The sequence below is a fragment of the Hyla sarda genome, unplaced genomic scaffold (assembly GCF_029499605.1).
Source record: "Hyla sarda isolate aHylSar1 unplaced genomic scaffold, aHylSar1.hap1 scaffold_172, whole genome shotgun sequence".
NCBI lineage: Eukaryota > Metazoa > Chordata > Amphibia > Anura > Hylidae > Hyla > Hyla sarda.
This window is the reverse complement of record NW_026608360.1, coordinates 210,027-236,179: the sequence shown is the minus strand read 5'-3', so window position 1 is coordinate 236,179 and position 26,153 is coordinate 210,027. Positions and strand designations below refer to the sequence as shown.

At 45.7% G+C, this 26,153-nt stretch overlaps 10 non-coding genes across 10 annotated transcripts; all 10 read left to right on the top strand.

The window, feature by feature from the left end:
• Positions 1-1,542: 1,542 nt before the first annotated feature.
• Positions 1,543-1,733, top strand: LOC130312587 (U2 spliceosomal RNA). The gene has a single exon (XR_008860697.1). It is a non-coding gene; the product is annotated as a U2 spliceosomal RNA (small nuclear RNA).
• A 3,649-nt stretch (positions 1,734-5,382) lies between these two features.
• LOC130312586 (U2 spliceosomal RNA) lies at positions 5,383-5,573 on the top strand. The gene has a single exon (XR_008860696.1). It is a non-coding gene; the product is annotated as a U2 spliceosomal RNA (small nuclear RNA).
• A 2,094-nt stretch (positions 5,574-7,667) lies between these two features.
• On the top strand, positions 7,668-7,858 carry LOC130312485 (U2 spliceosomal RNA). Its single transcript, XR_008860600.1, has one exon. It is a non-coding gene; the product is annotated as a U2 spliceosomal RNA (small nuclear RNA).
• Positions 7,859-9,941: 2,083 nt separating this feature from the next.
• LOC130312484 (U2 spliceosomal RNA) lies at positions 9,942-10,132 on the top strand. The gene has a single exon (XR_008860599.1). It is a non-coding gene; the product is annotated as a U2 spliceosomal RNA (small nuclear RNA).
• A 2,106-nt stretch (positions 10,133-12,238) lies between these two features.
• On the top strand, positions 12,239-12,429 carry LOC130312483 (U2 spliceosomal RNA). The gene has a single exon (XR_008860598.1). It is a non-coding gene; the product is annotated as a U2 spliceosomal RNA (small nuclear RNA).
• A 3,647-nt stretch (positions 12,430-16,076) lies between these two features.
• Positions 16,077-16,267, top strand: LOC130312585 (U2 spliceosomal RNA). The gene has a single exon (XR_008860695.1). It is a non-coding gene; the product is annotated as a U2 spliceosomal RNA (small nuclear RNA).
• A 2,084-nt stretch (positions 16,268-18,351) lies between these two features.
• Positions 18,352-18,542, top strand: LOC130312482 (U2 spliceosomal RNA). The gene has a single exon (XR_008860596.1). It is a non-coding gene; the product is annotated as a U2 spliceosomal RNA (small nuclear RNA).
• Positions 18,543-20,640: 2,098 nt separating this feature from the next.
• Positions 20,641-20,831, top strand: LOC130312481 (U2 spliceosomal RNA). Its single transcript, XR_008860595.1, has one exon. It is a non-coding gene; the product is annotated as a U2 spliceosomal RNA (small nuclear RNA).
• A 2,076-nt stretch (positions 20,832-22,907) lies between these two features.
• On the top strand, positions 22,908-23,098 carry LOC130312480 (U2 spliceosomal RNA). Its single transcript, XR_008860594.1, has one exon. It is a non-coding gene; the product is annotated as a U2 spliceosomal RNA (small nuclear RNA).
• Positions 23,099-25,204: 2,106 nt separating this feature from the next.
• On the top strand, positions 25,205-25,395 carry LOC130312588 (U2 spliceosomal RNA). Its single transcript, XR_008860698.1, has one exon. It is a non-coding gene; the product is annotated as a U2 spliceosomal RNA (small nuclear RNA).
• The last annotated feature ends 758 nt before the right edge of the window (positions 25,396-26,153 follow it).

The following is a 26,153-nucleotide window of genomic DNA, read 5'->3' as shown; positions in this document are numbered from 1 at the left end:
GGCCTTTTGGCTAAGATCAAGTGTAGTTCTGCTCACTTGGTCTGGCCAGAGGGTGTCTGGGGTACCCGGCTCCTTTGCCTGGGGGGATCGTCCTTCTTAACGGAGGGACTTCACCCCCCTGCTGCTATCAGGGAGCCGGCTTAGTCCCCAGACAACGGGAGGCGATCCCCACCTACCTACTTCGGTGGGGGAGGTGTCTGGACATCATGGACATGGAGGAAGATTGCGGTTTTTCTTCGGAAGGCGTGCCGCCTTTTGTGAGACTTCGGAATGGAGTTCGTATTTCCCTGCTCGATGTCCGGAAGAAGGAAAGAGGCCTTGTCTTTGTCGTGGAAGAAGTGCTGTTTAAGTTGCTGGAAGTCAAGAGGGAGCAAATCCTATCCATGCTTGAGTTTCCCAGAAGTGGATACTACGACGTGGTGCTGGCTTCTGAAGAGGACTATGAGTCATTTTGGAACATATTGCAGCAAAAGAAGGTATGTCCGGTTTTGGAAGGGGTGGAGATAGTTCCACATTTCCCACGTAGAGAACGATTGGTGACTATAAGGATGTATAGCCCATATACTTCGGAGGAGGATATCGTTACCTTTTTGTCTCGATTCTGTGACAGTGTTCTGCCTAAAGGCAAGGTATTTAATCAATATGGACTATGGACCACCAAGTGGAGGTTCTATGTGAAATTTAAAATGGCAGATGGCAAGTTAGTGATCCCCCCAGGACGGTTTAAAATTGGTTCTGTGAACGGGGATCTGTATTTTTCTGGCATGCAAGATTTTTGCCGCAAATGTAAACAGTACGGTCACAGAAAGGAGGATTGCACGTTTTTGTGGTGTTTCAAGTGTCAAGAGGAGGGTCACGAGGTGGAAAATTGTCAAAAGAAAAGGAAATGCCATCTGTGTGGTGAGGAGGGCCATCTGCTTGGCTCGTGTCCTAAGAAAAAGTCTGAGAAAAATTCAGAGAAAAAGGAAGCTGTAAAAAGAAGCAGAGAGGAACCAGCTGAAGTGAAAGAACCAGAAGTGGAGCAGGTTCCAACTAGAAGACCTACAGAGCAGAAGAAGAAGAGAGAGGAGGAAGGGTATGTGCCAGTGCAGTATTTTGGTGTGCTTGGTGGTTTGTTGGAAAATTTGTCGGAAGCAGAAAGAAAAACGTTTGACAAAGATATGATGGATCTAAAGATAGGCTTGAAGAACCGGGAGGAAGAAGCTCGGGATAAAGTCTATTTTTCTTTCAAGGCAGACATGAACCGTTTTGTTGAAACGTATAAAATTCCAGGCTGGTTGGCGTCTCAAGTTAAGAAAGATATAGCAAATGGCAATATCAGTCGAGGACTGATAGACTTTCTAATGGTGTTTGCATGGAGGAAGGGGATGACCTTCTAATTTGGTTTTGTTTAATTAGAAAGTAATGTTTGGTTTTGCTATTTTATGTTGTTTCTTATTTTGTTTTTAAATGTTCTATTTTGTTTCATTAGTGTTTAAGAAAAGAAATAAAAACATGTTACCTGATGATGAACACAAAATTGAGTTCCAAATAAGATCTTGGAACTCTGAGTGAGTTTTGAGGGCTAACTTAAAAAAAAATCTGTTCTTATCAGTTTAATATCTGATACGTCCCCTATCTGGGGACCATATATTAAATGGATTTTTGAGAACGGGGGCCGATTTCGAAGCTTGCTTCCGTCGCCCTATGCATTGACCCGATATGGCAGTATCTTCGGGTACAGTGCACCACCCCCTTACAGGGTTAAAAAGAAAGATTCCTACTTTCATTGCTACCTGCTTGCTGGCTAGCCAGCTAGCCAGCCCTGTGGGCCTTGCTGCTGCTGCAGCCAAAAAACAAAAGGTGGTGCTGCTGCTGCTTCTGCTGCTTCTGCTTCTGCTTGTGTCTGGCCGCTGTTGGAGCGTCCAGGCACAGGACTTCTGCTGCTGCTGACTAAATGGCCTCCTTAATTGGATCATTTGAGTAGCCAGCACACCTGTGCAGGTAGGGCATGACATGATAGGCAGCTGCCTTGATAGCGGGTGGGTGCTGAATGTTCCTAATTGACAAAATAAGATTAATGCTTATGAAGAAATATAAAATCTCATCCCTTCCCCAATATCGCGCCACACCCCTACCCCTTAATTCCCTGGTTGAACTTGATGGACATATGTCTTTTTTCGACCGTACTAACTATGTAACTATGTAACATAACATGGGGGGGGGGGGGGTCTCCTGGCTGTTCACACAGGTGTGTCATTGCTGTACATTGACCATGCATTGCTTCTGTGGTATTGCAAAGGCAAAGACAAATGCTTCCAGCCATCCATTGCACTAATGGATTGGTCATCAGCTGGCTGTCTATGTCCCGCATCAATATAGACCAAAGTACAGAGGGTTAGGCTATGCTATTGTGCACCTACCTGATGCATCAGAAGGTGCGAGGCCCTTGCTAAATTCTGTGCACAGACTTTGAGATCTATACTTTAGACTGTATCTAAACCTGCTCCAACATGGACTGACATTCTGGCCTACTTTCAGCCGATGCGACTTGTCTGTCGCTGAACAGTCGCTTTTTATGTATTCAGCACCTATGTATAATGTTGTAAAAATGCTCTAGAAGCTAAAGTCGCAGAAATGTCACACATATTTGGCCTGCAACTTTCTGTGCGACAAATTCAGACAGGAAAAATCAGTATAAATCCTTAGAAAATTATCCCCCAGTGTCTCCATCTGCTGGCGGTATTGAATAAGCATTGCTGCACTGATGGGGTATGCATTAGACGAAAAAAAAGAAGAAAAAGAAGAATAATACGCCCAGAAAAGAGGCGAAAAGGAGAAAAACGTAAAAAAACGTGAAAAAAAAGTAAGAGGAAGAGAAGGGAAAAAAAGGTGGAAATGGGTTTAAAAGTGATTTCGGCGGAGAAATATATATATATATATATATATATATATATATATATATATATATATATACGCGCACACACACACATATATATATAAACGTATTCTCCGTTGAGATATTGCAGCCGCTGCTGTGTCCAGGCCCAGGAGCCTTAGCACTGTGCTGTGATGTCACTCAATACCACTGACATCACTAGGTGTAAACAACATCTCTCCTTTGCTGTGTATGTGACTATGGAGCTGTTTGGTGATGTCGTCTATTATGGCCTTCATAGAAGCAACAGGAGATTGTTGCATCCATCTAGAACCCTCAGAACTACAGTGCTATGATGTCACTCACTTCCACAGGCCTTGCAGAGTGTAAACAACAACAACCCAGCTTTGTTGTGTATGTAACCATAGGGATTTGTGATGTCACCTAGAACCTTCACAGCAGCGACAGCTTTATGAGGAGCATCAGCACTGCTCTGCCTGAGCAGAACCATCACCGCCATAGGTTGTCAAATAACCCGGGTTTAACCCACACAGGTAAGTCCAATGGGGTGCAGGCATGTCCTCTATGCTTACAGCTTCCCGTGGGTGTTGGTTTGATACCGTTTGGGGACAGCCAAGGAGGCATCTGCAGGCAACAAAGGTAGGTGTGTGCTTGTGTGTGTGTTTCCTATGCAGATCCTAAGCCCAGTGTCACATGCAAGTAGGAGGAGTAAGAAGGGTTCCTGGCAAATCCGGGTTATGGATTGCATTTAAAAAGGCCCCGTGGGAGTGCAATGGGCCCCTGTCTTGCTGCTTAGCAATAATGGTATGGGTTTAGGTTCTGCTGTGTGTACTGGTGGTTGACTGCCCCCCAGCCCAGAGTGTGCATGGAAAATTGTCTGGCAGCCTCCCTGACAGCAAGCAGTGATAGTGCCCATGAAGGGCACCTTGTTGGGCCCGCCCCTTTCACGGTTATCGCTTCTCGGCCTTTTGGCTAAGATCAAGTGTAGTTCTGCTCACTTGGTCTGGCCAGAGGGTGTCTGGGGTACCCGGCTCCTTTGCCTGGGGGGATCGTCCTTCTTAACGGAGGGACTTCACCCCCCTGCTGCTATCAGGGAGCCGGCTTAGTCCCCAGACAACGGGAGGCGATCCCCACCTACCTACTTCGGTGGGGGAGGTGTCTGGACATCATGGACATGGAGGAAGATTGCGGTTTTTCTTCGGAAGGCGTGCCGCCTTTTGTGAGACTTCGGAATGGAGTTCGTATTTCCCTGCTCGATGTCCGGAAGAAGGAAAGAGGCCTTGTCTTTGTCGTGGAAGAAGTGCTGTTTAAGTTGCTGGAAGTCAAGAGGGAGCAAATCCTATCCATGCTTGAGTTTCCCAGAAGTGGATACTACGACGTGGTGCTGGCTTCTGAAGAGGACTATGAGTCATTTTGGAACATATTGCAGCAAAAGAAGGTATGTCCGGTTTTGGAAGGGGTGGAGATAGTTCCACATTTCCCACGTAGAGAACGATTGGTGACTATAAGGATGTATAGCCCATATACTTCGGAGGAGGATATCGTTACCTTTTTGTCTCGATTCTGTGACAGTGTTCTGCCTAAAGGCAAGGTATTTAATCAATATGGACTATGGACCACCAAGTGGAGGTTCTATGTGAAATTTAAAATGGCAGATGGCAAGTTAGTGATCCCCCCAGGACGGTTTAAAATTGGTTCTGTGAACGGGGATCTGTATTTTTCTGGCATGCAAGATTTTTGCCGCAAATGTAAACAGTACGGTCACAGAAAGGAGGATTGCACGTTTTTGTGGTGTTTCAAGTGTCAAGAGGAGGGTCACGAGGTGGAAAATTGTCAAAAGAAAAGGAAATGCCATCTGTGTGGTGAGGAGGGCCATCTGCTTGGCTCGTGTCCTAAGAAAAAGTCTGAGAAAAATTCAGAGAAAAAGGAAGCTGTAAAAAGAAGCAGAGAGGAACCAGCTGAAGTGAAAGAACCAGAAGTGGAGCAGGTTCCAACTAGAAGACCTACAGAGCAGAAGAAGAAGAGAGAGGAGGAAGGGTATGTGCCAGTGCAGTATTTTGGTGTGCTTGGTGGTTTGTTGGAAAATTTGTCGGAAGCAGAAAGAAAAACGTTTGACAAAGATATGATGGATCTAAAGATAGGCTTGAAGAACCGGGAGGAAGAAGCTCGGGATAAAGTCTATTTTTCTTTCAAGGCAGACATGAACCGTTTTGTTGAAACGTATAAAATTCCAGGCTGGTTGGCGTCTCAAGTTAAGAAAGATATAGCAAATGGCAATATCAGTCGAGGACTGATAGACTTTCTAATGGTGTTTGCATGGAGGAAGGGGATGACCTTCTAATTTGGTTTTGTTTAATTAGAAAGTAATGTTTGGTTTTGCTATTTTATGTTGTTTCTTATTTTGTTTTTAAATGTTCTATTTTGTTTCATTAGTGTTTAAGAAAAGAAATAAAAACATGTTACCTGATGATGAACACAAAATTGAGTTCCAAATAAGATCTTGGAACTCTGAGTGAGTTTTGAGGGCTAACTTAAAAAAAAATCTGTTCTTATCAGTTTAATATCTGATACGTCCCCTATCTGGGGACCATATATTAAATGGATTTTTGAGAACGGGGGCCGATTTCGAAGCTTGCTTCCGTCGCCCTATGCATTGACCCGATATGGCAGTATCTTCGGGTACAGTGCACCACCCCCTTACAGGGTTAAAAAGAAAGATTCCTACTTTCATTGCTACCTGCTTGCTGGCTAGCCAGCTAGCCAGCCCTGTGGGCCTTGCTGCTGCTGCAGCCAAAAAACAAAAGGTGGTGCTGCTGCTGCTTCTGCTGCTTCTGCTTCTGCTTGTGTCTGGCCGCTGTTGGAGCGTCCAGGCACAGGACTTCTGCTGCTGCTGACTAAATGGCCTCCTTAATTGGATCATTTGAGTAGCCAGCACACCTGTGCAGGTAGGGCATGACATGATAGGCAACTGCCTTGATAGCGGGTGGGTGCTGAATGTTCCTAATTGACAAAATAAGATTAATGCTTATGAAGAAATATAAAATCTCATCCCTTCCCCAATATCGCGCCACACCCCTACCCCTTAATTCCCTGGTTGAACTTGATGGACATATGTCTTTTTTCGACCGTACTAACTATGTAACTATGTAACATAACATGGGGGGGGGGGGGGGTCTCCTGGCTGTTCACACAGGTGTGTCATTGCTGTACATTGACCATGCATTGCTTCTGTGGTATTGCAAAGGCAAAGACAAATGCTTCCAGCCATCCATTGCACTAATGGATTGGTCATCAGCTGGCTGTCTATGTCCCGCATCAATATAGACCAAAGTACAGAGGGTTAGGCTATGCTATTGTGCACCTACCTGATGCATCAGAAGGTGCGAGGCCCTTGCTAAATTCTGTGCACAGACTTTGAGATCTATACTTTAGACTGTATCTAAACCTGCTCCAACATGGACTGACATTCTGGCCTACTTTCAGCCGATGCGACTTGTCTGTCGCTGAACAGTCGCTTTTTATGTATTCAGCACCTATGTATAATGTTGTAAAAATGCTCTAGAAGCTAAAGTCGCAGAAATGTCACACATATTTGGCCTGCAACTTTCTGTGCGACAAATTCAGACAGGAAAAATCAGTATAAATCCTTAGAAAATTATCCCCCAGTGTCTCCATCTGCTGGCGGTATTGAATAAGCATTGCTGCACTGATGGGGTATGCATTAGACGAAAAAAAAGAAGAAAAAGAAGAATAATACGCCCAGAAAAGAGGCGAAAAGGAGAAAAACGTAAAAAAACGTGAAAAAAAAGTAAGAGGAAGAGAAGGGAAAAAAAGGTGGAAATGGGTTTAAAAGTGATTTCGGCGGAGAAATATATATATATATATATATATATATATATATATATATATATATATACGCGCACACACACACATATATATAAACGTATTCTCCGTTGAGATATTGCAGCCGCTGCTGTGTCCAGGCCCAGGAGCCTTAGCACTGTGCTGTGATGTCACTCAATACCACTGACATCACTAGGTGTAAACAACATCTCTCCTTTGCTGTGTATGTGACTATGGAGCTGTTTGGTGATGTCGTCTATTATGGCCTTCATAGAAGCAACAGGAGATTGTTGCATCCATCTAGAACCCTCAGAACTACAGTGCTATGATGTCACTCACTTCCACAGGCCTTGCAGAGTGTAAACAACAACAACCCAGCTTTGTTGTGTATGTAACCATAGGGATTTGTGATGTCACCTAGAACCTTCACAGCAGCGACAGCTTTATGAGGAGCATCAGCACTGCTCTGCCTGAGCAGAACCATCACCGCCATAGGTTGTCAAATAACCCGGGTTTAACCCACACAGGTAAGTCCAATGGGGTGCAGGCATGTCCTCTATGCTTACAGCTTCCCGTGGGTGTTGGTTTGATACCGTTTGGGGACAGCCAAGGAGGCATCTGCAGGCAACAAAGGTAGGTGTGTGCTTGTGTGTGTGTTTCCTATGCAGATCCTAAGCCCAGTGTCACATGCAAGTAGGAGGAGTAAGAAGGGTTCCTGGCAAATCCGGGTTATGGATTGCATTTAAAAAGGCCCCGTGGGAGTGCAATGGGCCCCTGTCTTGCTGCTTAGCAATAATGGTATGGGTTTAGGTTCTGCTGTGTGTACTGGTGGTTGACTGCCCCCCAGCCCAGAGTGTGCATGGAAAATTGTCTGGCAGCCTCCCTGACAGCAAGCAGTGATAGTGCCCATGAAGGGCACCTTGTTGGGCCCGCCCCTTTCACGGTTATCGCTTCTCGGCCTTTTGGCTAAGATCAAGTGTAGTATCTGTTCTTATCAGTTTAATATCTGATACGTCCCCTATCTGGGGACCATATATTAAATGGATTTTTGAGAACGGGGGCCGATTTCGAAGCTTGCTTCCGTCGCCCTATGCATTGACCCGATATGGCAGTATCTTCGGGTACAGTGCACCACCCCCTTACAGGGTTAAAAAGAAAGATTCCTACTTTCATTGCTACCTGCTTGCTGGCTAGCCAGCTAGCCAGCCCTGTGGGCCTTGCTGCTGCTGCAGCCAAAAAACAAAAGGTGGTGCTGCTGCTGCTTCTGCTGCTTCTGCTTCTGCTTGTGTCTGGCCGCTGTTGGAGCGTCCAGGCACAGGACTTCTGCTGCTGCTGACTAAATGGCCTCCTTAATTGGATCATTTGAGTAGCCAGCACACCTGTGCAGGTAGGGCATGACATGATAGGCAGCTGCCTTGATAGCGGGTGGGTGCTGAATGTTCCTAATTGACAAAATAAGATTAATGCTTATGAAGAAATATAAAATCTCATCCCTTCCCCAATATCGCGCCACACCCCTACCCCTTAATTCCCTGGTTGAACTTGATGGACATATGTCTTTTTTCGACCGTACTAACTATGTAACTATGTTACATAACATGGGGGGGGGGGGGGGTCTCCTGGCTGTTCACACAGGTGTGTCATTGCTGTACATTGACCATGCATTGCTTCTGTGGTATTGCAAAGGCAAAGACAAATGCTTCCAGCCATCCATTGCACTAATGGATTGGTCATCAGCTGGCTGTCTATGTCCCGCATCAATATAGACCAAAGTACAGAGGGTTAGGCTATGCTATTGTGCACCTACCTGATGCATCAGAAGGTGCGAGGCCCTTGCTAAATTCTGTGCACAGACTTTGAGATCTATACTTTAGACTGTATCTAAACCTGCTCCAACATGGACTGACATTCTGGCCTACTTTCAGCCGATGCGACTTGTCTGTCGCTGAACAGTCGCTTTTTATGTATTCAGCACCTATGTATAATGTTGTAAAAATGCTCTAGAAGCTAAAGTCGCAGAAATGTCACACATATTTGGCCTGCAACTTTCTGTGCGACAAATTCAGACAGGAAAAATCAGTATAAATCCTTAGAAAATTATCCCCCAGTGTCTCCATCTGCTGGCGGTATTGAATAAGCATTGCTGCACTGATGGGGTATGCATTAGACGAAAAAATAGAAGAAAAAGAAGAATAATACGCCCAGAAAAGAGGCGAAAAGGAGAAAAACGTAAAAAAACGTGAAAAAAAAGTAAGAGGAAGAGAAGGGAAAAAAAAGGTGGAAATGGGTTTAAAAGTGATTTCGGCGGAGAAATATATATATATATATATATATATATATATATATACGCGCACACACACACATATATATAAACGTATTCTCCGTTGAGATATTGCAGCCGCTGCTGTGTCCAGGCCCAGGAGCCTTAGCACTGTGCTGTGATGTCACTCAATACCACTGACATCACTAGGTGTAAACAACATCTCTCCTTTGCTGTGTATGTGACTATGGAGCTGTTTGGTGATGTCGTCTATTATGGCCTTCATAGAAGCAACAGGAGATTGTTGCATCCATCTAGAACCGTCAGAACTACAGTGCTATGATGTCACTCACTTCCACAGGCCTTGCAGAGTGTAAACAACAACAACCCAGCTTTGTTGTGTATGTAACCATAGGGATTTGTGATGTCACCTAGAACCTTCACAGCAGCGACAGCTTTATGAGGAGCATCAGCACTGCTCTGCCTGAGCAGAACCATCACCGCCATAGGTTGTCAAATAACCCGGGTTTAACCCACACAGGTAAGTCCAATGGGGTGCAGGCATGTCCTCTATGCTTACAGCTTCCCGTGGGTGTTGGTTTGATACCGTTTGGGGACAGCCAAGGAGGCATCTGCAGGCAACAAAGGTAGGTGTGTGCTTGTGTGTGTGTGTCCTATGCAGATCCTAAGCCCAGTGTCACATGCAAGTAGGAGGAGTAAGAAGGGTTCCTGGCAAATCCGGGTTATGGATTGCATTTAAAAAGGCCCCGTGGGAGTGCAATGGGCCCCTGTCTTGCTGCTTAGCAATAATGGTATGGGTTTAGGTTCTGCTGTGTGTACTGGTGGTTGACTGCCCCCCAGCCCAGAGTGTGCATGGAAAATTGTCTGGCAGCCTCCCTGACAGCAAGCAGTGATAGTGCCCATGAAGGGCACCTTGTTGGGCCCGCCCCTTTCACGGTTATCGCTTCTCGGCCTTTTGGCTAAGATCAAGTGTAGTATCTGTTCTTATCAGTTTAATATCTGATACGTCCCCTATCTGGGGACCATATATTAAATGGATTTTTGAGAACGGGGGCCGATTTCGAAGCTTGCTTCCGTCGCCCTATGCATTGACCCGATATGGCAGTATCTTCGGGTACAGTGCACCACCCCCTTACAGGGTTAAAAAGAAAGATTCCTACTTTCATTGCTACCTGCTTGCTGGCTAGCCAGCTAGCCAGCCCTGTGGGCCTTGCTGCTGCTGCAGCCAAAAAACAAAAGGTGGTGCTGCTGCTGCTTCTGCTGCTTCTGCTGCTTCTGCTTCTGCTTGTGTCTGGCCGCTGTTGGAGCGTCCAGGCACAGGACTTCTGCTGCTGCTGACTAAATGGCCTCCTTAATTGGATCATTTGAGTAGCCAGCACACCTGTGCAGGTAGGGCATGACATGATAGGCAGCTGCCTTGATAGCGGGTGGGTGCTGAATGTTCCTAATTGACAAAATAAGATTAATGCTTATGAAGAAATATAAAATCTCATCCCTTCCCCAATATCGCGCCACACCCCTACCCCTTAATTCCCTGGTTGAACTTGATGGACATATGTCTTTTTTCGACCGTACTAACTATGTAACTATGTAACATAACATGGGGGGGGGGGGGGGGGGTCTCCTGGCTGTTCACACAGGTGTGTCATTGCTGTACATTGACCATGCATTGCTTCTGTGGTATTGCAAAGGCAAAGACAAATGCTTCCAGCCATCCATTGCACTAATGGATTGGTCATCAGCTGGCTGTCTATGTCCCGCATCAATATAGACCAAAGTACAGAGGGTTAGGCTATGCTATTGTGCACCTACCTGATGCATCAGAAGGTGCGAGGCCCTTGCTAAATTCTGTGCACAGACTTTGAGATCTATACTTTAGACTGTATCTAAACCTGCTCCAACATGGACTGACATTCTGGCCTACTTTCAGCCGATGCGACTTGTCTGTCGCTGAACAGTCGCTTTTTATGTATTCAGCACCTATGTATAATGTTGTAAAAATGCTCTAGAAGCTAAAGTCGCAGAAATGTCACACATATTTGGCCTGCAACTTTCTGTGCGACAAATTCAGACAGGAAAAATCAGTATAAATCCTTAGAAAATTATCCCCCAGTGTCTCCATCTGCTGGCGGTATTGAATAAGCATTGCTGCACTGATGGGGTATGCATTAGACGAAAAAAAAGAAGAAAAAGAAGAATAATACGCCCAGAAAAGAGGCGAAAAGGAGAAAAACGTAAAAAAACGTGAAAAAAAAGTAAGAGGAAGAGAAGGGAAAAAAAGGTGGAAATGGGTTTAAAAGTGATTTCGGCGGAGAAATATATATATATATATATATATATATATATATATATATATATATATACGCGCACACACACACATATATATAAACGTATTCTCCGTTGAGATATTGCAGCCGCTGCTGTGTCCATGCCCAGGAGCCTTAGCACTGTGCTGTGATGTCACTCAATACCACTGACATCACTAGGTGTAAACAACATCTCTCCTTTGCTGTGTATGTGACTATGGAGCTGTTTGGTGATGTCGTCTATTATGGCCTTCATAGAAGCAACAGGAGATTGTTGCATCCATCTAGAACCGTCAGAACTACAGTGCTATGATGTCACTCACTTCCACAGGCCTTGCAGAGTGTAAACAACAACAACCCAGCTTTGTTGTGTATGTAACCATAGGGATTTGTGATGTCACCTAGAACCTTCACAGCAGCGACAGCTTTATGAGGAGCATCAGCACTGCTCTGCCTGAGCAGAACCATCACCGCCATAGGTTGTCAAATAACCCGGGTTTAACCCACACAGGTAAGTCCAATGGGGTGCAGGCATGTCCTCTATGCTTACAGCTTCCCGTGGGTGTTGGTTTGATACCGTTTGGGGACAGCCAAGGAGGCATCTGCAGGCAACAAAGGTAGGTGTGTGCTTGTGTGTGTGTTTCCTATGCAGATCCTAAGCCCAGTGTCACATGCAAGTAGGAGGAGTAAGAAGGGTTCCTGGCAAATCCGGGTTATGGATTGCATTTAAAAAGGCCCCGTGGGAGTGCAATGGGCCCCTGTCTTGCTGCTTAGCAATAATGGTATGGGTTTAGGTTCTGCTGTGTGTACTGGTGGTTGACTGCCCCCCAGCCCAGAGTGTGCATGGAAAATTGTCTGGCAGCCTCCCTGACAGCAAGCAGTGATAGTGCCCATGAAGGGCACCTTGTTGGGCCCGCCCCTTTCACGGTTATCGCTTCTCGGCCTTTTGGCTAAGATCAAGTGTAGTATCTGTTCTTATCAGTTTAATATCTGATACGTCCCCTATCTGGGGACCATATATTAAATGGATTTTTGAGAACGGGGGCCGATTTCGAAGCTTGCTTCCGTCGCCCTATGCATTGACCCGATATGGCAGTATCTTCGGGTACAGTGCACCACCCCCTTACAGGGTTAAAAAGAAAGATTCCTACTTTCATTGCTACCTGCTTGCTGGCTAGCCAGCTAGCCAGCCCTGTGGGCCTTGCTGCTGCTGCAGCCAAAAAACAAAAGGTGGTGCTGCTGCTGCTTCTGCTGCTTCTGCTTCTGCTTGTGTCTGGCCGCTGTTGGAGCGTCCAGGCACAGGACTTCTGCTGCTGCTGACTAAATGGCCTCCTTAATTGGATCATTTGAGTAGCCAGCACACCTGTGCAGGTAGGGCATGACATGATAGGCAGCTGCCTTGATAGCGGGTGGGTGCTGAATGTTCCTAATTGACAAAATAAGATTAATGCTTATGAAGAAATATAAAATCTCATCCCTTCCCCAATATCGCGCCACACCCCTACCCCTTAATTCCCTGGTTGAACTTGATGGACATATGTCTTTTTTCGACCGTACTAACTATGTAACTATGTAACATAACATGGGGGGGGGGGGGGGGTCTCCTGGCTGTTCACACAGGTGTGTCATTGCTGTACATTGACCATGCATTGCTTCTGTGGTATTGCAAAGGCAAAGACAAATGCTTCCAGCCATCCATTGCACTAATGGATTGGTCATCAGCTGGCTGTCTATGTCCCGCATCAATATAGACCAAAGTACAGAGGGTTAGGCTATGCTATTGTGCACCTACCTGATGCATCAGAAGGTGCGAGGCCCTTGCTAAATTCTGTGCACAGACTTTGAGATCTATACTTTAGACTGTATCTAAACCTGCTCCAACATGGACTGACATTCTGGCCTACTTTCAGCCGATGCGACTTGTCTGTCGCTGAACAGTCGCTTTTTATGTATTCAGCACCTATGTATAATGTTGTAAAAATGCTCTAGAAGCTAAAGTCGCAGAAATGTCACACATATTTGGCCTGCAACTTTCTGTGCGACAAATTCAGACAGGAAAAATCAGTATAAATCCTTAGAAAATTATCCCCCAGTGTCTCCATCTGCTGGCGGTATTGAATAAGCATTGCTGCACTGATGGGGTATGCATTAGACGAAAAAAAAGAAGAAAAAGAAGAATAATACGCCCAGAAAAGAGGCGAAAAGGAGAAAAACGTAAAAAAACGTGAAAAAAAAGTAAGAGGAAGAGAAGGGAAAAAAAGGTGGAAATGGGTTTAAAAGTGATTTCGGCGGAGAAATATATATATATATATATATATATATATATATATATATATACGCGCACACACACACATATATATATATATAAACGTATTCTCCGTTGAGATATTGCAGCCGCTGCTGTGTCCAGGCCCAGGAGCCTTAGCACTGTGCTGTGATGTCACTCAATACCACTGACATCACTAGGTGTAAACAACATCTCTCCTTTGCTGTGTATGTGACTATGGAGCTGTTTGGTGATGTCGTCTATTATGGCCTTCATAGAAGCAACAGGAGATTGTTGCATCCATCTAGAACCCTCAGAACTACAGTGCTATGATGTCACTCACTTCCACAGGCCTTGCAGAGTGTAAACAACAACAACCCAGCTTTGTTGTGTATGTAACCATAGGGATTTGTGATGTCACCTAGAACCTTCACAGCAGCGACAGCTTTATGAGGAGCATCAGCACTGCTCTGCCTGAGCAGAACCATCACCGCCATAGGTTGTCAAATAACCCGGGTTTAACCCACACAGGTAAGTCCAATGGGGTGCAGGCATGTCCTCTATGCTTACAGCTTCCCGTGGGTGTTGGTTTGATACCGTTTGGAGACAGCCAAGGAGGCATCTGCAGGCAACAAAGGTAGGTGTGTGCTTGTGTGTGTGTTTCCTATGCAGATCCTAAGCCCAGTGTCACATGCAAGTAGGAGGAGTAAGAAGGGTTCCTGGCAAATCCGGGTTATGGATTGCATTTAAAAAGGCCCCGTGGGAGTGCAATGGGCCCCTGTCTTGCTGCTTAGCAATAATGGTATGGGTTTAGGTTCTGCTGTGTGTACTGGTGGTTGACTGCCCCCCAGCCCAGAGTGTGCATGGAAAATTGTCTGGCAGCCTCCCTGACAGCAAGCAGTGATAGTGCCCATGAAGGGCACCTTGTTGGGCCCGCCCCTTTCACGGTTATCGCTTCTCGGCCTTTTGGCTAAGATCAAGTGTAGTTCTGCTCACTTGGTCTGGCCAGAGGGTGTCTGGGGTACCCGGCTCCTTTGCCTTGGGGGATCGTCCTTCTTAACGGAGGGACTTCACCCCCCTGCTGCTATCAGGGAGCCGGCTTAGTCCCCAGACAACGGGAGGCGATCCCCACCTACCTACTTCGGTGGGGGAGGTGTCTGGACATCATGGACATGGAGGAAGATTGCGGTTTTTCTTCGGAAGGCGTGCCGCCTTTTGTGAGACTTCGGAATGGAGTTCGTATTTCCCTGCTCGATGTCCGGAAGAAGGAAAGAGGCCTTGTCTTTGTCGTGGAAGAAGTGCTGTTTAAGTTGCTGGAAGTCAAGAGGGAGCAAATCCTATCCATGCTTGAGTTTCCCAGAAGTGGATACTACGACGTGGTGCTGGCTTCTGAAGAGGACTATGAGTCATTTTGGAACATATTGCAGCAAAAGAAGGTATGTCCGGTTTTGGAAGGGGTGGAGATAGTTCCACATTTCCCACGTAGAGAACGATTGGTGACTATAAGGATGTATAGCCCATATACTTCGGAGGAGGATATCGTTACCTTTTTGTCTCGATTCTGTGACAGTGTTCTGCCTAAAGGCAAGGTATTTAATCAATATGGACTATGGACCACCAAGTGGAGGTTCTATGTGAAATTTAAAATGGCAGATGGCAAGTTAGTGATCCCCCCAGGACGGTTTAAAATTGGTTCTGTGAACGGGGATCTGTATTTTTCTGGCATGCAAGATTTTTGCCGCAAATGTAAACAGTACGGTCACAGAAAGGAGGATTGCACGTTTTTGTGGTGTTTCAAGTGTCAAGAGGAGGGTCACGAGGTGGAAAATTGTCAAAAGAAAAGGAAATGCCATCTGTGTGGTGAGGAGGGCCATCTGCTTGGCTCGTGTCCTAAGAAAAAGTCTGAGAAAAATTCAGAGAAAAAGGAAGCTGTAAAAAGAAGCAGAGAGGAACCAGCTGAAGTGAAAGAACCAGAAGTGGAGCAGGTTCCAACTAGAAGACCTACAGAGCAGAAGAAGAAGAGAGAGGAGGAAGGGTATGTGCCAGTGCAGTATTTTGGTGTGCTTGGTGGTTTGTTGGAAAATTTGTCGGAAGCAGAAAGAAAAACGTTTGACAAAGATATGATGGATCTAAAGATAGGCTTGAAGAACCGGGAGGAAGAAGCTCGGGATAAAGTCTATTTTTCTTTCAAGGCAGACATGAACCGTTTTGTTGAAACGTATAAAATTCCAGGCTGGTTGGCGTCTCAAGTTAAGAAAGATATAGCAAATGGCAATATCAGTCGAGGACTGATAGACTTTCTAATGGTGTTTGCATGGAGGAAGGGGATGACCTTCTAATTTGGTTTTGTTTAATTAGAAAGTAATGTTTGGTTTTGCTATTTTATGTTGTTTCTTATTTTGTTTTTAAATGTTCTATTTTGTTTCATTAGTGTTTAAGAAAAGAAATAAAAACATGTTACCTGATGATGAACACAAAATTGAGTTCCAAATAAGATCTTGGAACTCTGAGTGAGTTTTGAGGGCTAACTTAAAAAAAAATCTGTTCTTATCAGTTTAATATCTGATACGTCCCCTATCTGGGGACCATATATTAAATGGATTTTTGAGAACGGGGGCCGATTTCGAAGCTTGCTTCCGTCGCCCTATGCATTGACCCGATATGGCAGTATCTTCGGGTACAGTGCACCACCCCCTTACAGGGTTAAAAAGAAAGATTCCTACTTTCATTGCTACCTGCTTGCTGGCTAGCCAGCTAGCCAGCCCTGTGGGCCTTGCTGCTGCTGCAGCCAAAAAACAAAAGGTGGTGCTGCTGCTGCTTCTGCTGCTTCTGCTTCTGCTTGTGTCTGGCCGCTGTTGGAGCGTCCAGGCACAGGACTTCTGCTGCTGCTGACTAAATGGCCTCCTTAATTGGATCATTTGAGTAGCCAGCACACCTGTGCAGGTAGGGCATGACATGATAGGCAGCTGCCTTGATAGCGGGTGGGGGCTGAATGTTCCTAATTGACAAAATAAGATTAATGCTTATGAAGAAATATAAAATCTCATCCCTTCCCCAATATCGCGCCACACCCCTACCCCTTAATTCCCTGGTTGAACTTGATGGACATATGTCTTTTTTCGACCGTACTAACTATGTAACTATGTAACATAACATGGGGGGGGGGGGGGGTCTCCTGGCTGTTCACACAGGTGTGTCATTGCTGTACATTGACCATGCATTGCTTCTGTGGTATTGCAAAGGCAAAGACAAATGCTTCCAGCCATCCATTGCACTAATGGATTGGTCATCAGCTGGCTGTCTATGTCCCGCATCAATATAGACCAAAGTACAGAGGGTTAGGCTATGCTATTGTGCACCTACCTGATGCATCAGAAGGTGCGAGGCCCTTGCTAAATTCTGTGCACAGACTTTGAGATCTATACTTTAGACTGTATCTAAACCTGCTCCAACATGGACTGACATTCTGGCCTACTTTCAGCCGATGCGACTTGTCTGTCGCTGAACAGTCGCTTTTTATGTATTCAGCACCTATGTATAATGTTGTAAAAATGCTCTAGAAGCTAAAGTCGCAGAAATGTCACACATATTTGGCCTGCAACTTTCTGTGCGACAAATTCAGACAGGAAAAATCAGTATAAATCCTTAGAAAATTATCCCCCAGTGTCTCCATCTGCTGGCGGTATTGAATAAGCATTGCTGCACTGATGGGGTATGCATTAGACGAAAAAAAAGAAGAAAAAGAAGAATAATACGCCCAGAAAAGAGGCGAAAAGGAGAAAAACGTAAAAAAACGTGAAAAAAAAGTAAGAGGAAGAGAAGGGAAAAAAAGGTGGAAATGGGTTTAAAAGTGATTTCGGCGGAGAAATATATATATATATATATATATATATATATATATATACGCGCACACACACACATATATATAAACGTATTCTCCGTTGAGATATTGCAGCCGCTGCTGTGTCCAGGCCCAGGAGCCTTAGCACTGTGCTGTGATGTCACTCAATACCACTGACATCACTAGGTGTAAACAACATCTCTCCTTTGCTGTGTATGTGACTATGGAGCTGTTTGGTGATGTCGTCTATTATGGCCTTCATAGAAGCAACAGGAGATTGTTGCATCCATCTAGAACCCTCAGAACTACAGTGCTATGATGTCACTCACTTCCACAGGCCTTGCAGAGTGTAAACAACAACAACCCAGCTTTGTTGTGTATGTAACCATAGGGATTTGTGATGTCACCTAGAACCTTCACAGCAGCGACAGCTTTATGAGGAGCATCAGCACTGCTCTGCCTGAGCAGAACCATCACCGCCATAGGTTGTCAAATAACCCGGGTTTAACCCACACAGGTAAGTCCAATGGGGTGCAGGCATGTCCTCTATGCTTACAGCTTCCCGTGGGTGTTGGTTTGATACCGTTTGGGGACAGCCAAGGAGGCATCTGCAGGCAACAAAGGTAGGTGTGTGCTTGTGTGTGTGTTTCCTATGCAGATCCTAAGCCCAGTGTCACATGCAAGTAGGAGGAGTAAGAAGGGTTCCTGGCAAATCCGGGTTATGGATTGCATTTAAAAAGGCCCCGTGGGAGTGCAATGGGCCCCTGTCTTGCTGCTTAGCAATAATGGTATGGGTTTAGGTTCTGCTGTGTGTACTGGTGGTTGACTGCCCCCCAGCCCAGAGTGTGCATGGAAAATTGTCTGGCAGCCTCCCTGACAGCAAGCAGTGATAGTGCCCATGAAGGGCACCTTGTTGGGCCCGCCCCTTTCACGGTTATCGCTTCTCGGCCTTTTGGCTAAGATCAAGTGTAGTATCTGTTCTTATCAGTTTAATATCTGATACGTCCCCTATCTGGGGACCATATATTAAATGGATTTTTGAGAACGGGGGCCGATTTCGAAGCTTGCTTCCGTCGCCCTATGCATTGACCCGATATGGCAGTATCTTCGGGTACAGTGCACCACCCCCTTACAGGGTTAAAAAGAAAGATTCCTACTTTCATTGCTACCTGCTTGCTGGCTAGCCAGCTAGCCAGCCCTGTGGGCCTTGCTGCTGCTGCAGCCAAAAAACAAAAGGTGGTGCTGCTGCTGCTTCTGCTGCTTCTGCTTCTGCTTGTGTCTGGCCGCTGTTGGAGCGTCCAGGCACAGGACTTCTGCTGCTGCTGACTAAATGGCCTCCTTAATTGGATCATTTGAGTAGCCAGCACACCTGTGCAGGTAGGGCATGACATGATAGGCAGCTGCCTTGATAGCGGGTGGGTGCTGAATGTTCCTAATTGACAAAATAAGATTAATGCTTATGAAGAAATATAAAATCTCATCCCTTCCCCAATATCGCGCCACACCCCTACCCCTTAATTCCCTGGTTGAACTTGATGGACATATGTCTTTTTTCGACCGTACTAACTATGTAACTATGTAACATAACATGGGGGGGGGGGGGGGGGTCTCCTGGCTGTTCACACAGGTGTGTCATTGCTGTACATTGACCATGCATTGCTTCTGTGGTATTGCAAAGGCAAAGACAAATGCTTCCAGCCATCCATTGCACTAATGGATTGGTCATCAGCTGGCTGTCTATGTCCCGCATCAATATAGACCAAAGTACAGAGGGTTAGGCTATGCTATTGTGCACCTACCTGATGCATCAGAAGGTGCGAGGCCCTTGCTAAATTCTGTGCACAGACTTTGAGATCTATACTTTAGACTGTATCTAAACCTGCTCCAACATGGACTGACATTCTGGCCTACTTTCAGCCGATGCGACTTGTCTGTCGCTGAACAGTCGCTTTTTATGTATTCAGCACCTATGTATAATGTTGTAAAAATGCTCTAGAAGCTAAAGTCGCAGAAATGTCACACATATTTGGCCTGCAACTTTCTGTGCGACAAATTCAGACAGGAAAAATCAGTATAAATCCTTAGAAAATTATCCCCCAGTGTCTCCATCTGCTGGCGGTATTGAATAAGCATTGCTGCACTGATGGGGTATGCATTAGACGAAAAAATAGAAGAAAAAGAAGAATAATACGCCCAGAAAAGAGGCGAAAAGGAGAAAAACGTAAAAAAACGTGAAAAAAAAGTAAGAGGAAGAGAAGGGAAAAAAAGGTGGAAATGGGTTTAAAAGTGATTTCGGCGGAGAAATATATATATATATATATATATATATATATATATATATATATATATATACGCGCACACACACACATATATATAAACGTATTCTCCGTTGAGATATTGCAGCCGCTGCTGTGTCCAGGCCCAGGAGCCTTAGCACTGTGCTGTGATGTCACTCAATACCACTGACATCACTAGGTGTAAACAACATCTCTCCTTTGCTGTGTATGTGACTATGGAGCTGTTTGGTGATGTCGTCTATTATGGCCTTCATAGAAGCAACAGGAGATTGTTGCATCCATCTAGAACCCTCAGAACTACAGTGCTATGATGTCACTCACTTCCACAGGCCTTGCAGAGTGTAAACAACAACAACCCAGCTTTGTTGTGTATGTAACCATAGGGATTTGTGATGTCACCTAGAACCTTCACAGCAGCGACAGCTTTATGAGGAGCATCAGCACTGCTCTGCCTGAGCAGAACCATCACCGCCATAGGTTGTCAAATAACCCGGGTTTAACCCACACAGGTAAGTCCAATGGGGTGCAGGCATGTCCTCTATGCTTACAGCTTCCCGTGGGTGTTGGTTTGATACCGTTTGGGGACAGCCAAGGAGGCATCTGCAGGCAACAAAGGTAGGTGTGTGCTTGTGTGTGTGTTTCCTATGCAGATCCTAAGCCCAGTGTCACATGCAAGTAGGAGGAGTAAGAAGGGTTCCTGGCAAATCCGGGTTATGGATTGCATTTAAAAAGGCCCCGTGGGAGTGCAATGGGCCCCTGTCTTGCTGCTTAGCAATAATGGTATGGGTTTAGGTTCTGCTGTGTGTACTGGTGGTTGACTGCCCCCCAGCCCAGAGTGTGCATGGAAAATTGTCTGGCAGCCTCCCTGACAGCAAGCAGTGATAGTGCCCATGAAGGGCACCTTGTTGGGCCCGCCCCTTTCACGGTTATCGCTTCTCGGCCTTTTGGCTAAGATCAAGTGTAGTATCTGTTCTTATCAGTTTAATATCTGATACGTCCCCTATCTGGGGACCATATATTAAATGGATTTTTGAGAACGGGGGCCGATTTCGAAGCTTGCTTCCGTCGCCCTATGCATTGACCCGATATGGCAGTATCTTCGGGTACAGTGCACCACCCCCTTACAGGGTTAAAAAGAAAGATTCCTACTTTCATTGCTACCTGCTTGCTGGCTAGCCAGCTAGCCAGCCCTGTGGGCCTTGCTGCTGCTGCAGCCAAAAAACAAAAGGTGGTGCTGCTGCTGCTTCTGCTGCTTCTGCTTCTGCTTGTGTCTGGCCGCTGTTGGAGCGTCCAGGCACAGGACTTCTGCTGCTGCTGACTAAATGGCCTCCTTAATTGGATCATTTGAGTAGCCAGCACACCTGTGCAGGTAGGGCATGACATGATAGGCAGCTGCCTTGATAGCGGGTGGGTGCTGAATGTTCCTAATTGACAAAATAAGATTAATGCTTATGAAGAAATATAAAATCTCATCCCTTCCCCAATATCGCGCCACACCCCTACCCCTTAATTCCCTGGTTGAACTTGATGGACATATGTCTTTTTTCGACCGTACTAACTATGTAACTATGTAACATAACATGGGGGGGGGGTCTCCTGGCTGTTCACACAGGTGTGTCATTGCTGTACATTGACCATGCATTGCTTCTGTGGTATTGCAAAGGCAAAGACAAATGCTTCCAGCCATCCATTGCACTAATGGATTGGTCATCAGCTGGCTGTCTATGTCCCGCATCAATATAGACCAAAGTACAGAGGGTTAGGCTATGCTATTGTGCACCTACCTGATGCATCAGAAGGTGCGAGGCCCTTGCTAAATTCTGTGCACAGACTTTGAGATCTATACTTTAGACTGTATCTAAACCTGCTCCAACATGGACTGACATTCTGGCCTACTTTCAGCCGATGCGACTTGTCTGTCGCTGAACAGTCGCTTTTTATGTATTCAGCACCTATGTATAATGTTGTAAAAATGCTCTAGAAGCTAAAGTCGCAGAAATGTCACACATATTTGGCCTGCAACTTTCTGTGCGACAAATTCAGACAGGAAAAATCAGTATAAATCCTTAGAAAATTATCCCCCAGTGTCTCCATCTGCTGGCGGTATTGAATAAGCATTGCTGCACTGATGGGGTATGCATTAGACGAAAAAATAGAAGAAAAAGAAGAATAATACGCCCAGAAAAGAGGCGAAAAGGAGAAAAACGTAAAAAAACGTGAAAAAAAAGTAAGAGGAAGAGAAGGGAAAAAAAAGGTGGAAATGGGTTTAAAAGTGATTTCGGCGGAGAAATATATATATATATATATATATATATATATATACGCGCACACACACACATATATATAAACGTATTCTCCGTTGAGATATTGCAGCCGCTGCTGTGTCCAGGCCCAGGAGCCTTAGCACTGTGCTGTGATGTCACTCAATACCACTGACATCACTAGGTGTAAACAACATCTCTCCTTTGCTGTGTATGTGACTATGGAGCTGTTTGGTGATGTCGTCTATTATGGCCTTCATAGAAGCAACAGGAGATTGTTGCATCCATCTAGAACCGTCAGAACTACAGTGCTATGATGTCACTCACTTCCACAGGCCTTGCAGAGTGTAAACAACAACAACCCAGCTTTGTTGTGTATGTAACCATAGGGATTTGTGATGTCACCTAGAACCTTCACAGCAGCGACAGCTTTATGAGGAGCATCAGCACTGCTCTGCCTGAGCAGAACCATCACCGCCATAGGTTGTCAAATAACCCGGGTTTAACCCACACAGGTAAGTCCAATGGGGTGCAGGCATGTCCTCTATGCTTACAGCTTCCCGTGGGTGTTGGTTTGATACCGTTTGGGGACAGCCAAGGAGGCATCTGCAGGCAACAAAGGTAGGTGTGTGCTTGTGTGTGTGTTTCCTATGCAGATCCTAAGCCCAGTGTCACATGCAAGTAGGAGGAGTAAGAAGGGTTCCTGGCAAATCCGGGTTATGGATTGCATTTAAAAAGGCCCCGTGGGAGTGCAATGGGCCCCTGTCTTGCTGCTTAGCAATAATGGTATGGGTTTAGGTTCTGCTGTGTGTACTGGTGGTTGACTGCCCCCCAGCCCAGAGTGTGCATGGAAAATTGTCTGGCAGCCTCCCTGACAGCAAGCAGTGATAGTGCCCATGAAGGGCACCTTGTTGGGCCCGCCCCTTTCACGGTTATCGCTTCTCGGCCTTTTGGCTAAGATCAAGTGTAGTATCTGTTCTTATCAGTTTAATATCTGATACGTCCCCTATCTGGGGACCATATATTAAATGGATTTTTGAGAACGGGGGCCGATTTCGAAGCTTGCTTCCGTCGCCCTATGCATTGACCCGATATGGCAGTATCTTCGGGTACAGTGCACCACCCCCTTACAGGGTTAAAAAGAAAGATTCCTACTTTCATTGCTACCTGCTTGCTGGCTAGCCAGCTAGCCAGCCCTGTGGGCCTTGCTGCTGCTGCAGCCAAAAAACAAAAGGTGGTGCTGCTGCTGCTTCTGCTGCTTCTGCTTCTGCTTGTGTCTGGCCGCTGTTGGAGCGTCCAGGCACAGGACTTCTGCTGCTGCTGACTAAATGGCCTCCTTAATTGGATCATTTGAGTAGCCAGCACACCTGTGCAGGTAGGGCATGACATGATAGGCAGCTGCCTTGATAGCGGGTGGGTGCTGAATGTTCCTAATTGACAAAATAAGATTAATGCTTATGAAGAAATATAAAATCTCATCCCTTCCCCAATATCGCGCCACACCCCTACCCCTTAATTCCCTGGTTGAACTTGATGGACATATGTCTTTTTTCGACCGTACTAACTATGTAACTATGTAACATAACATGGGGGGGGGGGGGTCTCCTGGCTGTTCACACAGGTGTGTCATTGCTGTACATTGACCATGCATTGCTTCTGTGGTATTGCAAAGGCAAAGACAAATGCTTCCAGCCATCCATTGCACTAATGGATTGGTCATCAGCTGGCTGTCTATGTCCCGCATCAATATAGACCAAAGTACAGAGGGTTAGGCTATGCTATTGTGCACCTACCTGATGCATCAGAAGGTGCGAGGCCCTTGCTAAATTCTGTGCACAGACTTTGAGATCTATACTTTAGACTGTATCTAAACCTGCTCCAACATGGACTGACATTCTGGCCTACTTTCAGCCGATGCGACTTGTCTGTCGCTGAACAGTCGCTTTTTATGTATTCAGCACCTATGTATAATGTTGTAAAAATGCTCTAGAAGCTAAAGTCGCAGAAATGTCACACATATTTGGCCTGCAACTTTCTGTGCGACAAATTCAGACAGGAAAAATCAGTATAAATCCTTAGAAAATTATCCCCCAGTGTCTCCATCTGCTGGCGGTATTGAATAAGCATTGCTGCACTGATGGGGTATGCATTAGACGAAAAAAAAGAAGAAAAAGAAGAATAATACGCCCAGAAAAGAGGCGAAAAGGAGAAAAACGTAAAAAAACGTGAAAAAAAAGTAAGAGGAAGAGAAGGGAAAAAAAGGTGGAAATGGGTTTAAAAGTGATTTCGGCGGAGAAATATATATATTTATATATATATATATATATATATATATATATATATATATATATATATATACGCGCACACACACACATATATATAAACGTATTCTCCGTTGAGATATTGCAGCCGCTGCTGTGTCCATGCCCAGGAGCCTTAGCACTGTGCTGTGATGTCACTCAATACCACTGACATCACTAGGTGTAAACAACATCTCTCCTTTGCTGTGTATGTGACTATGGAGCTGTTTGGTGATGTCGTCTATTATGGCCTTCATAGAAGCAACAGGAGATTGTTGCATCCATCTAGAACCGTCAGAACTACAGTGCTATGATGTCACTCACTTCCACAGGCCTTGCAGAGTGTAAACAACAACAACCCAGCTTTGTTGTGTATGTAACCATAGGGATTTGTGATGTCACCTAGAACCTTCACAGCAGCGACAGCTTTATGAGGAGCATCAGCACTGCTCTGCCTGAGCAGAACCATCACCGCCATAGGTTGTCAAATAACCCGGGTTTAACCCACACAGGTAAGTCCAATGGGGTGCAGGCATGTCCTCTATGCTTACAGCTTCCCGTGGGTGTTGGTTTGATACCGTTTGGGGACAGCCAAGGAGGCATCTGCAGGCAACAAAGGTAGGTGTGTGCTTGTGTGTGTGTTTCCTATGCAGATCCTAAGCCCAGTGTCACATGCAAGTAGGAGGAGTAAGAAGGGTTCCTGGCAAATCCGGGTTATGGATTGCATTTAAAAAGGCCCCGTGGGAGTGCAATGGGCCCCTGTCTTGCTGCTTAGCAATAATGGTATGGGTTTAGGTTCTGCTGTGTGTACTGGTGGTTGACTGCCCCCCAGCCCAGAGTGTGCATGGAAAATTGTCTGGCAGCCTCCCTGACAGCAAGCAGTGATAGTGCCCATGAAGGGCACCTTGTTGGGCCCGCCCCTTTCACGGTTATCGCTTCTCGGCCTTTTGGCTAAGATCAAGTGTAGTATCTGTTCTTATCAGTTTAATATCTGATACGTCCCCTATCTGGGGACTATATATTAAATGGATTTTTGAGAACGGGGGCCGATTTCGAAGCTTGCTTCCGTCGCCCTATGCATTGACCCGATATGGCAGTATCTTCGGGTACAGTGCACCACCCCCTTACAGGGTTAAAAAGAAAGATTCCTACTTTCATTGCTACCTGCTTGCTGGCTAGCCAGCTAGCCAGCCCTGTGGGCCTTGCTGCTGCTGCAGCCAAAAAACAAAAGGTGGTGCTGCTGCTGCTTCTGCTGCTTCTGCTTCTGCTTGTGTCTGGCCGCTGTTGGAGCGTCCAGGCACAGGACTTCTGCTGCTGCTGACTAAATGGCCTCCTTAATTGGATCATTTGAGTAGCCAGCACACCTGTGCAGGTAGGGCATGACATGATAGGCAGCTGCCTTGATAGCGGGTGGGTGCTGAATGTTCCTAATTGACAAAATAAGATTAATGCTTATGAAGAAATATAAAATCTCATCCCTTCCCCAATATCGCGCCACACCCCTACCCCTTAATTCCCTGGTTGAACTTGATGGACATATGTCTTTTTTCGACCGTACTAACTATGTAACTATGTAACATAACATGGGGGGGGGGGGGGGGGGTCTCCTGGCTGTTCACACAGGTGTGTCATTGCTGTACATTGACCATGCATTGCTTCTGTGGTATTGCAAAGGCAAAGACAAATGCTTCCAGCCATCCATTGCACTAATGGATTGGTCATCAGCTGGCTGTCTATGTCCCGCATCAATATAGACCAAAGTACAGAGGGTTAGGCTATGCTATTGTGCACCTACCTGATGCATCAGAAGGTGCGAGGCCCTTGCTAAATTCTGTGCACAGACTTTGAGATCTATACTTTAGACTGTATCTAAACCTGCT